This window comes from Amblyomma mixtum, chromosome 10 (genome assembly GCF_055824585.1).
Source record: "Amblyomma mixtum isolate Tamu chromosome 10, ASM5582458v1, whole genome shotgun sequence".
Classification (NCBI taxonomy): domain Eukaryota; kingdom Metazoa; phylum Arthropoda; class Arachnida; order Ixodida; family Ixodidae; genus Amblyomma; species Amblyomma mixtum.
This window is the reverse complement of record NC_143021.1, coordinates 93,530,761-93,544,907: the sequence shown is the minus strand read 5'-3', so window position 1 is coordinate 93,544,907 and position 14,147 is coordinate 93,530,761. Positions and strand designations below refer to the sequence as shown.

Genomic DNA, 14,147 nt, shown 5'->3' with positions numbered 1-14,147 from the left:
AACAGAACAAAGATCATTGTGCTTGGGTATTATGCTACGAATATTTGTGAACAAAAAAGAAAGTGGGGTAATGGCCGGGGACTTAGTTCCACTGCCCCTCTCGCAGTGCTAATCTAATCGATAACAGGTTCGGTCGGTGGCGCGGAGGCGCTGTGGGTATCATTCGTAGAATCCTGAGAACGGTCGGTTGGCAACGGGAAGGCGCTTGCGATTTAACGAACGGAGGCATCAGAGTGATTTTAGGAGTAGCATTTATTTTTTTATTTAAAGCTTATTGAAGCGACGCTTGAAAGTTAGCAGCTGGGATTTGCGAAATTAGGCCAATTTTTTTCTAGCATGACGAGTGGCGAATGAATAATTCTCGCTAAGCGTAATTTTTTCATCCTTTAGCATGGAACTATTAAAAAGTATTTTCCGCTTTTTCTTGAAAGATGAAAATTTGGCAATAATTGGTCTACATTTTTCCAATGCGAACCCACCGAGCTTGTGTGCTCTATCTATCAAACTTTCAGACGGAATTGCCAAGCAGGATGAAAGAACATTGCCTAGCTTTTCTTCTTACTGAGCCCAGGACTCTGACTGCGTGTCAAGTACGCCATAGAATAAAAGGTTATCGCGTCGCTGCGTGTCTTCAAGCCTAGACAGGCGTGCGGGCAGTTAAGCGTTTTCACTTGAACGTTGGTCAACTAACTGCTGAAAAGGATGTACTTCCTTCTCATCTACTTCAATGGTAACAGTTTTGCACTCAACGTCCGTGAAATTTTGTTCATTTCGATCAAATTTTCTTCTAATTTCAGCTGGGACTTCTTAGAATCATCAACGGAATTTAAAAATGCCTTTTGGTCCAGTTGCATTTTCGCAGTTCGCGTGTTCACAGTTTCTAGCATTGCAAATATATCTTCCAACTGTTTAGACTGGACGCCAGGAAGAGAGTCCTATACCTGGCGCCTCGTGTTAGGCCCAGGGTTGAGCTGGACGTCCCCGGACAACGCTGGCAATTGGTTTGCAATATCAAAGCATTCACTGAACACAAAAAGCAAAACTCCCGGGCGTGGGAACAGCAACAGCCACACGTCATTTGATTTCTTAGCGTACAGGGAAGTAACAGAACTAACCTGCACGAAGAAGCAGAGGGGATTAGCTGGCCGCATCCTGGTGCTGTTCGCACGCCTTCTAAGGGCGCCGGGGGTCCGCCAGCTCCTTATATAGGCAGCAAATGATGTCGCTGTTGATCCGGATCTTTCCTGTAATGGAGGGACGGCGATGAAAATGTGTCGGTCTTGCGGGCATGCGGAATCACACTTGTCGAAGTGGCAGGGCAGCTTGGTGACGTCACGGGTAGGTGACGATAGCGGCGCGGCGCTGAACACAGCCCATGCCGTAACCTGGACGAAGGAGCAGAGCGGATTAGTGGCCGGTGTTGTTCTTGCGCCACTTTCAGGTCTTCAAGCTTCTTTGTTGTTGCTTATGTACCAACATCGTTATGGGTGAGGTCTGCGTGCAGCTTCCGGTCACCGAGGGTGCATCGTGCCTTTTTCTTCCATTGTTCTCTCGGGGCATAAGTGGCGTGACCTTCGCGGCTAGTCGCACTTCATTCTGCATCATTACGCCACTACGTTTGCTTTTCCTTCTATAGGCATTTGTAACATCCACACTGAAATGTTGGTACGAGAGAGCCACTAGATTACCCTCCTTCTCGTTTTTTAATGTTGCGCGCGCCCTCCAAGTAAGAAAGCCCGAACGCTGAAAACGGGCAAAAACTGCTCCTTTGAAGCATCATTTGTATAAGCATATTAAATGCCGGCTCTCGACTTCATGCTTTATTTTTTGTGGTTTCTGTGATTGATTCCACATCGTTCCGGAAGAACCGTAGGGGTAACTCGTCTAATAATACTAAGCAGAGTTTTCAAGCGTTGTTCAGGTTCATACAGCTCTTGGCGCAATCAGACTGAAGTATGTCACGGCACAGTCGTGCAGCATATTTAAGCGTGTTCTTTAAAATTAAGATAACATTCAATTTGTTCCCGTTTCTTCTGTTTCAATAAATTTTTGCTTACAGTTGAAGTACCTATGCTCTCGAAGTACTTCTGATGTGCTGAACTTTTTTAAAGCAATGGCTGTTTCAGGAAAATTTTATTTTAATTCCGAAGAAGCGTCGAACCAACCGTTTCAGTGAGTTAACGCAAACTGCTTTGCGCACGCATAACACGCGAGGACAGTGTACCCAATGTCTCGCAGCGAAGGCGCACTGTTGAACCGCTATGCAGCAAGTCCTTTTTAAATAATTAACGGCCACCGCCACCGGTTCGTTGCACACTACGGCCGATGATGGCGCTGACATCGCGACGTTCACACTGCGAAGCTTAATACCGCAAACTCAGAGATCGCAGTATCACCTGCCCGGGCTGGTGATGCTTCCCACTTAGTTTTTTATAGCACACCGTTACGATCTGTCGATTCCACGGAATGTGTTTGCAAGCTTTATTTGTAGTTAGAAAGAAAGCTGTCTTGCAGATTGGTGGATAGATGGAATGTCGTGTACAGGAAGTTACTAAGCAGTGAAAGGGGCAGCTATTTCAGAACACTGGTAATGGTTACGCTCTTTCTCCATGAATTTAGCGAGTTTAGCGATTAAGACAAGGTCGTATCTGTGGGAAAAGTTGCCAAGCTACTGCACGGGCACCCGCGGTGGTGGATCAGTGGTTGGGGCGCTCGGCTACTGGAGCCGGGTACCCGGGTTCGAACCCGACCACGGCGGCCCGTTTCAATGGAGGCGAAAGGTGGTCGAATTTATTCCGGAGCCTTCCACTACGGCACCTCTTTCTTCTTTTCCTTACTCCTTTATCCCTTCCTTATGGATGGCGTGTTTCGGGTGCCCAACGAGATACACGAGACCGTTACTGCGCCGTTTCCTTCCCTCAAAACCAATTTTCATTTTTTTTTCTGCACGGGCCGGCGTAGACGCGGCATCGTACGCGGTGATCGTTAAATATTTTCGTTAAACATGTTATGGCCTGAACAAGTTTCTACGCACATCAAAGAAAGATTCAATGCCCCCCACTCAACTTTTTTTGTCATATAGCAACCTATTTTAAGAATAATGCAAACAATTGATTTCGGTGTACTTTTATTTTTTTTTGCTCGGCGTAAATACCTCGAAAAACAAAAACACACGCCGGATCGCAGCGCTCACGGCATGCCAGGCTCTGGGGCACAACTTATCAAGCGTAATTAGCTCCGCAGCTATGATTGGCAGTTCAGAGTAGCAGTCCTGACCGGCTTCATTTTTTCTGCGGCTGCGTTTGTCTGTAAATTTTATTTGCTATGCAATCTGAAATATTTCACCTCTGCTCTTTTGTTAAAAAACATTCCAGGCAAAGCCAGGTGAATCACTTCAACGGCTCTTCTGATTGACCTTTATATTTTGATTTCTTTCTCTCTTCTCTGCTTACTGCAAATATCTATTGTTGTTTTTTTATTTCTGATCGCGGCCTTTGAACAAGAAACCAGTTGTTCGCAAATCCGTGTTCTGACAAACTGTTTCTGAGCTCGAATGGCTTCAGATTGAGAATGGGGCCACTAACGACTTGAGGGCATGTGGCTTGAACTTCGGCATCGAAGGATTTTTTTCGGCGCTCGTTTCTCTCAATAGCAGTTATTTGCCTATTTTCGCCCCACACTGCGCATTCGTTGGAGCGCATTGTTAGAGCGAGTGAGAAGTGCCCATTGAAAGTAGCTGTTTCATCTGTGTGTTGGGTCGATGCGGCCAGCTGTGAAAACGAATGGTTGGTTTTAGTGAGTACTCATTTATTAAGATTTTAGGCATTCCCTCCGAATACCTCGTGTAGACTGAAAAAATTGCGCAGAAAAAACGAGGACAAAGCAAAGACAAGACAAGGACGAGCGCTACCTCGTGTAGAACCCATGTTAGAGACTCACGTAAACGTTCAATTCTTCATTTTTCGTACTCCCTGAACTCCATAGCGCTGTCCCAAACTAATTCATAACGGTACCTCGGCATCGAGATAACAACCAACCTAACCTGGGCTAATCACATCACGAAACTATGTGCTAGTGCTTCCAGATCACTCGGATTCATCAGGAGATCTCTTTCCAAGTCCACCGCAGCCGCCAGACAACTAGCATACGAAAGGTACATTCGGACTAAACTAGAATACGCCTCAACAATATGGAACCCTCACCAGACCTACTTGATAGATTCACTCGAAGCCATCCAGAATCGGGCAGCACGCTTCATCACCTCACAGTATAAATCTGTGCTCAGCATCACAGCGTTGAAATTATCGCTCGGCGTCAAGTCATCAGCCTTTCGCAGGAAAATTTCAATTCTTTGTCCTTTTCACAAACTGTACTTTAACTTTCCAGCACTTTGAGAAAACCTTCTACGAGCTCCGGTACGATCATCTCGTCGTTTATTTAACTCCTTAAGCATACAGCGTTTGCACGGCTCCACCAATTCTTTCAATAAATCTTTCCTTCCCAGTGCGATAGAAAGCTGGAATAGCCTCCCCGAACACATTGTCATTGAGTCTAATCCTTCCAGATTCAGACAGCTTCTAATCGACCATCTCAACGACAAATAATTTTTCCTGCACTCTATGTCAGCTTCCAAGCCCTGCAAACTGACCAGCTTGTTCTACTTCCAAAGTTGTAATCTGTTTTTGTTTATATTTCTGCCACACTCTGTCATGACTTGATTATTTGAATTTTTTACTTCTGTCCTTTTTTTCGTCTTGTTCTCCTTCTTTTTTCTATTCTGTATTTTATATTTTCTATATTTTCTGTATTTCTATATTCCTTCTATATTTATATTCATGTATGACTGCTGAAAACCCATGTACCACCTCCCCCCCCCCTTATGTAATGTCTCTGACGGGACCTGTAAGGGTTAATAAATGATGATGATGATGACTCTAGGCTACAGAGAAAAAGTAGAAAACAGATAAAATGAGGGCCACTTTCATGGTGCCGAAATTGCATATTTCATTTGCTCATGCGAGCATCCGGAAGACCTTGGGAAATCAATGAGCGCTGTTTTTTGTTGAGGGGTGATTGTTTTCCAAAGGGCATATTGACCGCCATTTGATGGCCTCCAATTCGTAGTGGTGTGGAAATAATAAATATTTACCAAATCCGCTCCAGTTTTTCAGTGTCATGAAACGCATTTCAATCAGTTTTCGTGAAGAATTCCCTGTCACGTACTTGAGTCTGGTCATTCTGTATCAAGATTGCTTACAGACGCGTGTTAAGCGAGCAGGCAGATGCTTTAAAACCCTAAACTCGTGGCTCATAAAATTACCTCATATGAAACAGCAAAAAAAAAAGCAGAAAAAAATCGCTCCTAATCGTACAGGTACACCACTGATAACGTTCGGATGTCATTGCTTCATCGAGTATTAATAACAGTCTCACTTGAACGGCAGGAAAGAATACAACGTTGTGATGCGTTTACATGGTGCTGATTTTCCGACTCACGGCAGTATTCCACGATGACACGTACGCATTAGCCTGGAGAAAACATTCGCACCTTTCACTTATTGCTCTGAATAATGCTACAATCAACTGAAAGTATAGAATCCAATTTCTGTATAAAAAATTTCCGATTTCTTTAGGCATACTGTAAAATTCAGGACTACTCACAACACTGTTATGCTATACTTCGGAACTTCTGTAATTGGACCTTTCTTCCGGTTCAAATTTTCCTATATTATGAGTCCTGTCTACTGTTCTCTGTCCAGCTCCCTCATGACGCTTACCTCTAAGGGCGAGGTGGTCCCCTTAACAAATTATCTACATAAAGGCTTTAAACTATTGCATGATGCTTTGTTGCTGCTTTAATAAAACAGGTCCAACAGTCAAAAAAGAATCCATGTTCACGTTGTCCCGCTTTTTGAATGCCTTCTAAAGCGCTTCTTTAGGTCAGCTGATTTCCGAAATATTGCTTTAAACAGTAACGTAATGTGCAGCTTTTAATGAATCTGGTTACCTTTTACTGATGCCTGCAAGATATTCAACACCATTAGATAAAGCCGCTTGAGCAGCACGTAACTATTGTCGCATTCGATTCGAAATTTTAAAAATTACTCTCAGCACACGGTTAATAGTGCCTAGTACACTGTGCGATAGCCTTGTGTAGAGCTAACAAGCGCTACACCAACCTGTCTGAAAATTACACCTCGTCTCCGCTTCAAGCTTAGAGGCAGTAGAACCACATAAACCTGCAAGCAACATGGGCACTAGCACTTCGCCGTAAACTGTGGGCTGCTTTCCAATTTGAATTTTTAATGGGTGGTGTATATTGATCCAGCGCTTTACACAACAGTGATGCAAACTGCACATGCCTTATGCATAGACATCGGGCGTTTCAGGTTGAAATAACTCAAACGAAAATTTTCATGGTTTGAGTTGAGTGCAGAGAAAAACATCTGCGGCGCCATTATTCCACCATGATATAAGTTTTATGTGTTACGTAAGCTGCGCCCGAAAAAGACTTTTGCTTTCGCAGCGTACTTTTTAACATCAGCATGTTCTTCAAAGAGGAGAATTTCGGTATATTTCTTTCCATATTTCTTAAAGGAACGTTCTCATCGCAAAAGCTTCAACGTGTTTTCCCACGCTTAAATTCACCAATTACGAATACGTCTGCTTGCACTACACGCTTTTCATTTGAATGCACACATGAAGCGTGCGCTTTTCTAAGAAAATGAGCTCATATAGTTTAATTCTGTCATATTTCTGTGGCCGTCGAACACAGGACATGACGGTGGCAAAAAGTCTAAGGCATGCCTGTAAACGAGTAAAACCAGATATAACACTGTTGACGACGAAATCATGTACTTGGGGCTGGCGCCAAGAGGGAGAGAGAAATTTCATTTCGTGACCGTGATCCAGGTAGCAGAGCCAATGTAGTAAACGCGATTACCAGGCATGACGTCCACACAGGGCTATTACTCTCTCGAAGGTGCGAAGTGCCTGATTTAGTCTTAACTCACCGCGGGAGAATAAAAACAAGGGGCGGTCCCCGTCCCTGCTCACCCCGGTCAGACTAATAATGAATTCTAAAGGGACGCATGGACTCTGTCAAATGAAAGTGAAAACTGGTAAAGAAGTCTGCAGCCGGAAAGCATGCGTGCGCAACTTAATTTAAACCAGTTAGGCTTGGTGTCCCTCAGGGAAGCATATTGGGGCCCCTGCTGTTCAACATCTACATAAATGACTTGGTACAAATAGAGAATGAAGTCGATTACATCATTTTTGTCGATGACACAAGCATATTTATTTCAGGAACAAATGCAGAATATTTAATACGTATAGGAAACGATGTACTGGCGAAACTGCATGAATGGTCCAGAAGAAATGCGTTGCTCATCAACACAGAAAAATCTAAAGCCGTCATATTCAGAGCTAAAAAGGTGCATCTTGCGACTGACCTCACCTTGACACTTGGTAATAACACAATAGCAATAGTGAGTGCTGTAAAAACACTCGCCGTTTATTTAATCGAATTCATGCTATGGAACAATCACGTGGACCTGATAACCACTAAGCTAGCTCGTGTTGTAGGTGTATTAAGAAATTTTCAGCGCACGTTACCAACTAAAACAAAGATCGCAATATATCATGCTTTATTCGGGTCTCAGATTAACTACTGCAATTTGGTGTGGGGAACCACAACGTCTACATATAAAAATAAACTTCTGAAATTTCAGAAGGCTGCGATGAGAGCCATAGTGAATGTATCTTTTATGTCACACGTTTCTCAACATACCACATCATGGATATCGGAAAAATGTACGAATTTCGCATTCTTAGGTCCTATAAAGTTTAGGGTAAACAAAACCATATGTTATTTAGAGACATCGCTAACTTAATTGAAAATCCCTAAATTTACACAACACGATGCCGCGAACACTGGCACGTTCCGCATCCGCGCACAAACTATGGCTTTGAAACACTTTACAGTGCTTTGCCATACACATTAAATAAATTTAAAGTTACACAACAAAATATTACCAGCTATTCTTTTTCTTTTAAAATGTAAAAAGAACTTTTTTTATAATGCACCTTGTGGGAATCCTGGCTTTGCGCCGTCGCCTTTGCGCGGCTGTGCCGGCCGCCCGCGTTGTTTCTCCTCTTTCCCTTGCTCCCGCCTCAGGCGGTGGAGAGGCGGCTGGGTGACTAATCACTGTCATTTAGCCACAGCTCCGCCCCGGCTCCCCAAGGGCCTTTGCCATTGGCGCCTTTTGGCGGGAATTCGGGACCCCGCTTTGGGCGGCCGCGCGCCGCGCGACCGTCCGAGCGGGGCCCCGAGAGAGAGAGATCCCTCCGAGACAGCGTAAGGTGCGTACGTTACTGTTTGTCCGTGCCGGCCTTTGCCGTTCGGACGAGTGCTTACTCGAGCTCGCCCGCACGTGTCCTCTGACCTGCAGCGGCTCGAGCCTGTCCAGCGGGGTCCAGCGACCTCTGACAGGCGTACCTTGCGTTGAATGCCCACTCTCTCTCGCAACCGGCCCAACGGTCGACACGAGAGAGAGATCACAGCACTGCCGCGGGGACATTCTCCTGCAGCGGCGTGCTAGCGGTGCGCATTACTCGAGTCGCTTCGTGCGCGCAGCGGAGCCTTGCTCCTCGCGCGCCCCCGGGACGGGGTGACTATTGAGTGTGTGTGTATCAGCTGGAGGACGATGTGAATAAACGTCTCCTTTGTGAGATTGGAGGCCTATTTCTTTGCGGTGAATCGCTCTCCTCCCAGCGGAGGTTGAGTGCACTGCATCGGTGTCCCAGTGTGTGTGTGGTGACGGCTGATCGGGGCCCTTGGCTCGCGCGAAGCTCGAACCCGCGGTGGGTGGTGGCCTGTGTCCACTTAGGAACCCACAACCTGTACATCTATTGCATGAGTACCATTATAAAGTGAACATATAATAATGTCTTGTATTGTTGTATTTGCACAATTTTGGTTGTACTGCACTCCTTCTGGCTGATTTTTGTTATCTGTTATCTTTTTAGTGTAATCTGTGTTTTCTGTCCTGCACTGCCAAGTATAGAAGGGTAATGGGAGCTTTGTCAAGCTGCTCTTGAGCGGCTTTTACTCCCATACACCTCAAACATGTATGTAAACATGCTTGTTTGAAATAAACTCATACTCATACTCATACTCTGTTAGGGATATAAATACACAAAAACGCGCAGCTCTCGCACAGCGTGCTTCCTCTTTTCCAAGCTGATTTTCGCGGAACAATGCTATCAAGGCGAGTATGCAATAAGTGTACCGCGTTTTCTCTGAAGCGCAGAAAAGGCAAAATATTCATCGCATGGACTTGTCATCTAACCCGCTTGTACATAATACATGCTCGGTGAGGATGCTGCCAAGGCACGGCATCAGAATTTACCTCCTCGAAGCTCCTGAAAAATTACCGGGATATAAAGGAGATCGCTTTTTGAGTGCACTTGCAAATCATGAGAGCGATAACAATAAGCAAGGACCGAATAGTGAGAGTTGGTGTCCCATAATGCGCAATAAGGCCATGTGTTGCCAGTTCTCGTTAAATGGCAGAGTTAGCACTATTTTTTAAAGTTGCTGTCTCGGGTAACATTGGCAAAGCAAGGGTAAATATTCCCTTAATAAAGCTGCGTACCACTCATATTCAAGCGATGCAAATCATGCGCTCGAATTTTCAAGTAAGAGGCAAGGTACTTTCACAACTCGAGCACTTTTTTCTGCTCCCACAAAAGAAACAAATGCCCAGCTTTCTTACGCACCTAAAGCCTCCTCCATTAGTTCTCGCGGTTTTTTTCTTGTGTGTTTAGTTGGTGCACGTAGCTGTCCAAGCTTTTCATTTCTCTGAAAGCTACATCACCCAGAATATAGTACTGTTTCCGGCAGAGGCTGTTCGTTATGTTTACATCAACAACTTTTCTTTATCACAATGCTGTGAGTGCCTGCAGCTGTTCGGTGTCAGCAGGGATATCGTCCTGGTGCTTCACTGGGTACCCAAAACGATTGGCTCTGGCCTCCTCTTCCGAGTTTCCAGAAAGCATCGTGATCGATGGGCGGACCCTGGCGTCCGCATTCCTCTGGCAGTGTTTCGGGTGATATTTCTTTGTGGAGCTTTATTTATTTATTTATTTATTTATTTATAGATACTGCGATCTTGTACAGATCATAGCAGGGTGGGACAAAACAAAATGCATGCATATAAACACACTCAAATTCATAACATTTGCAGGAACTTTTCAAACAGTAGTAAGGAATTATGATTAACAGTCTCGATATTAAGTTTGTTCTTAAAATTTTCTCCGTGGAAACGAAACTTTCAAGAAAGTCCGACTAAAGCAAAATTGTTAGGCTTAGCTTCCTAGTCACTCCTTTTCAGTCTATGGCAGCCTGTTCGGGCGAACGGCCAACTGGAGCAGTTGGCAGCTGTCTATGGCCATCATTGTGAGCAGCCGAATTGCGTCATATGCGGGACAAAGGATTCAGCCATTGACCTCCAATTAAGTCTGTCCCGAGCCATGTGCGGCTACCTCATGATTGCAAGCTTCCTAAGCGCATATTCGCACCTTTATCTCTGCTGCATTTACGTTTTTTTCGAATGCATTCCGTTTCCCCAAGCGACAGTTTGTATGTAGGTCTTTGTATTACAGATTACGATCAATAGGACGCAAGTAGATGGAAACATTCCTCTCATTCTACATGTTTTCCTTCTTTTGGCGTCGATCAGTTTGTTATAACAGGTGTTAAATAATGTTATTTTATTTATCGTAGCTGTTTAGCAAAAACAGCACAGCCAACGTGAGCGCCTCGCAAAACCTAGACAACACTCATGCTCAACATGAGTTATTTTAAGGTTTGTGTTCTGTGAGGCAAAGCAGGAAATCTTGAGAAACCCGCACAGAAGCTTCATCAATCGATACCTACAAATGCGAGACTGGATTATTTAAGGCAAAATTAATAGCAAAGCATTGCACGGTTTTCTCCGAAGAAGTAGTAGTGTAGTAGTAGAAGGCTTTCATTCGACCATAATTTGCAGGCCGAGCATGTCGACCGCCTGGGTGGCATGCTCGCATATACGAGTGACATATATGTGGAAGTTATTCGCAGGAGTGTTTAATTTAGATACTTCTGTTTCTTTGTTGAGTACGGAGCACAAGAATGCTTTAAGAGAACTGCGAAGAAAAACAAATAGTGCCCATCATTCCGAATGGAAGACACCTACGCAGCCTTCTGATTCATTGGGTACAGCTGATGCAATGTTAACTCAAAACATTTTCCGGGTTGCGCAGCTAACTGATCACTTTATCCCTACCTGGTCGCTATCTCTCTACTGTCTTCGTGCTGAATACCTCACCGGCGCTGCCAGGTTATCGTAGTCGGTACAGCCACATTAGGCGCGGCTGCCAGGCTCCCAATGCGCAAATGTCTCGTAGCCTCTAAAATTGTTTTGTAATATTTCCTGCCCTAACGCCTCTTTGCTTTCCCGTACGATTGGCGCAGATATCGGCACGGAGGGAGCGGCATCTCGTGAATAGCGCTTACAATTTCAAAAGGATTGCGTGGTCTTCAATTGAGCAATGCCATAAGACGTACTATAGCCATGTACACTGGAGTTCTACGCAAGCCAGCTCGTCGGGTATCCAGACACCTAAATTTAGAAAAGGAAGAAAAATGAAATCAAATAGCGATTAGACCTCTGATAATGCGTTTCATTCCTGCTATCTGGTCCACTTCGTGCTTTTCCAATTATGCTCTGGGCATATTTAGTGAGTGCTTGTATATGTTGTGAGGAGTGAGTTGGTCCTAGCTTCAACATCTTATCGCGCATGGTGCTTACCGGCAGCTTCCCGAAAGTGTTCGCTCTCAGCTGGGCCAGCCGCACCTATGTGGATGTGACATGCCACATCGTGCAGCGTTCAGACTACAACGCTACACATCAGCTGCATTCGTGATCCTCCTACAACGGGACTGATGTGAAGCGCCGCCTCCGGAGGCTTTGTCATAACCGCTGCGGCTGCTACTGCTCTGGCGAGCAGCATGCCACGCCAAGCCTTAATTTAGGGGTTTTCTTTAGAAGCATTTCAATGCGCGCGGTGCCGTCTTGTTGGGGCCGCGCACTCCACTTGGTGATGACAATGTTAGCAATAGAGACTGGCTATGGACGCAGGGTGTTGACGTGGTCCGTGAGACATGCTTAATGATTCTACTCTGGAACGCGCTACTTGACTGGTTTACAGAGGATGATGGGGCGCCATCTCTCTCGTGCGTGACCATCACCAACCTGCCACCAACCGGGTGCCTTCCGCGGGAGGAAGCCGTGGTATAGTTGCAAATGGTTTGCAGCATCGCGTCCACGTCGTATTTACGAACTCGCTGGAACCACAGCAGGAAATTGACATTCTTATTGGCATTGAGTTCCGGTTCCGCTGTGGTTCAAGGTAGGAGGGAATAAGTAGTTTTTTTTCTTTTTTGAGGCTGTGCAGCGTGGGGTCAGTTCAACTGCATTCAAATCATTTTATTTTTGTGGTTTTGTTGTTTTGCTCTAGCATTATGCTGGTGCAGTGTGGGAGCACCACAGAATTTCCAGATTACCATTAGGATGCTTGGGACTAATCGGTTTTGATGCGGACGGCTCGTTCTATTTTAATTCTAATTAGGATGCCACAACAAGTACCCACAATTATTACACAAATTCTAACAACTCCTGCACCGTTATGTTTAAACTTGTATACTGCACGAGTAGTGTTTCCTGGACCCACTATCGGCACGGGTTATTTTCTTGTACCAGTACCGGCCCCTCGAATTGGAGACCCAGGCTTCAGTTTGGTACAGGTGCTGAGAGAAGTGAACAGAGCGCGCCGCACAAGATTGAACTAAGGTCCCTGTGTGTTCCAAAGGTAGCACAAAGCACTGTTCAAATAGGAAAGGAGAAAACTGCGCCTTTAGTGAGCGTAGAAAGACCGCGACACATGTGCGCTGTGCGTGACGTAGGCTTTCTGCATTTTTGAATGTTGTCTTATCTTACGTACGAACAGCCTAGTGAAAATGCGCCCAGAACAGTCCCGTTTAAAGCAACAGGCTCAACGCACCGCATGCGATACGAAATGAAGCTGGCGGTAGCGGCCGCGCACTTCGCTCACTAATGGCTGCCGGGCGAGGAGGAATCGGTGAGGAGAGGAGGAGTTTGCGCTACCTTTGAAAAATACAGGGGCCTTTGAATGGAATAAAAACATCAAGGGGTTTTAGATTGAACTTCCTCTCAGTGCCGCCTAGCCGAGCCAGGAGAGAGCTCAATATCGCCATGCGCATGTGCACGCCCCGAGCCGGCGCGACCCTCTCATTGCTCTTAAAGCCCCTCAAGTTTCGTCAAGTAGCGACATATCACCTCCCCTCCTCCGCTTCCTCCTCTCGTTTTGAGGCAGAAACGTCTATTCATGCATCAAAAATGGCGTGCCTCGCATGCCTGGTTAGACGCACGTTTAGGCGCACGACGGCCACGCCCAGGTTGGGAGAGGTTAGAAGACGTAACGGGGAGTGCGGATCGGCATTCTTCAAAGGTTGGCATTACTTTACGAGAAAAGTATACAACAGCTGTATCCTACCGGTACTCACCTATGGGGCAGAAACTTGGAGGCTAACAAAGAGCGTTCAGCTTAAGTTAAGAACAACGCAGCGAGCTATGGAAAGGAAGATTATAAGTGTAACGTTAAGAGATCGGAAGAGGGCGCAGTGGATGAGGGAACAAACGCGGGTTAATGACATCTCAGTTGAAATCAAGAGGAATAAATGGGCTTGGACAGAGCATGTAATGCGAAGGCAAGATAACCGCTGGTCCTTAAGGGTAACGGAGTGGATTCCAAGAGAAAGCAAACGTAGCAGGGGACGGCAGAAAGTTAGGTGGGCGGATGAGATTAACAAGTTTGCGGGTATACAGTGGCGGCAACTGACAAAGGACAGGGTTAATTGGAGAGACATGGGAGAGGCCTTTGCCCTGCAGTGGTGTAGTCAGGCTGATGATGATGATGACTTTACGAAGATTGGGGGGCTTTATTTGCTCTAATTGCGGCGCATTCGGTTGGCTTCTACGTCGTGCTCACAATGGTCATGACCGGCTGGTGGCTCCCTGTGTTGC

General features: G+C 45.6%; 1 protein-coding gene and 1 pseudogene across 1 annotated transcript in view; one reads left to right on the top strand and one right to left on the bottom strand.

The window, feature by feature from the left end:
- LOC149326439 (uncharacterized) overlaps window positions 1-14,147 on the top strand; it is a 448,784-nt gene that overhangs the window by 397,152 nt on the left and 37,485 nt on the right. The window lies entirely within an intron of this gene.
- Window positions 114-3,198, bottom strand: LOC149326441 (uncharacterized; annotated as a pseudogene).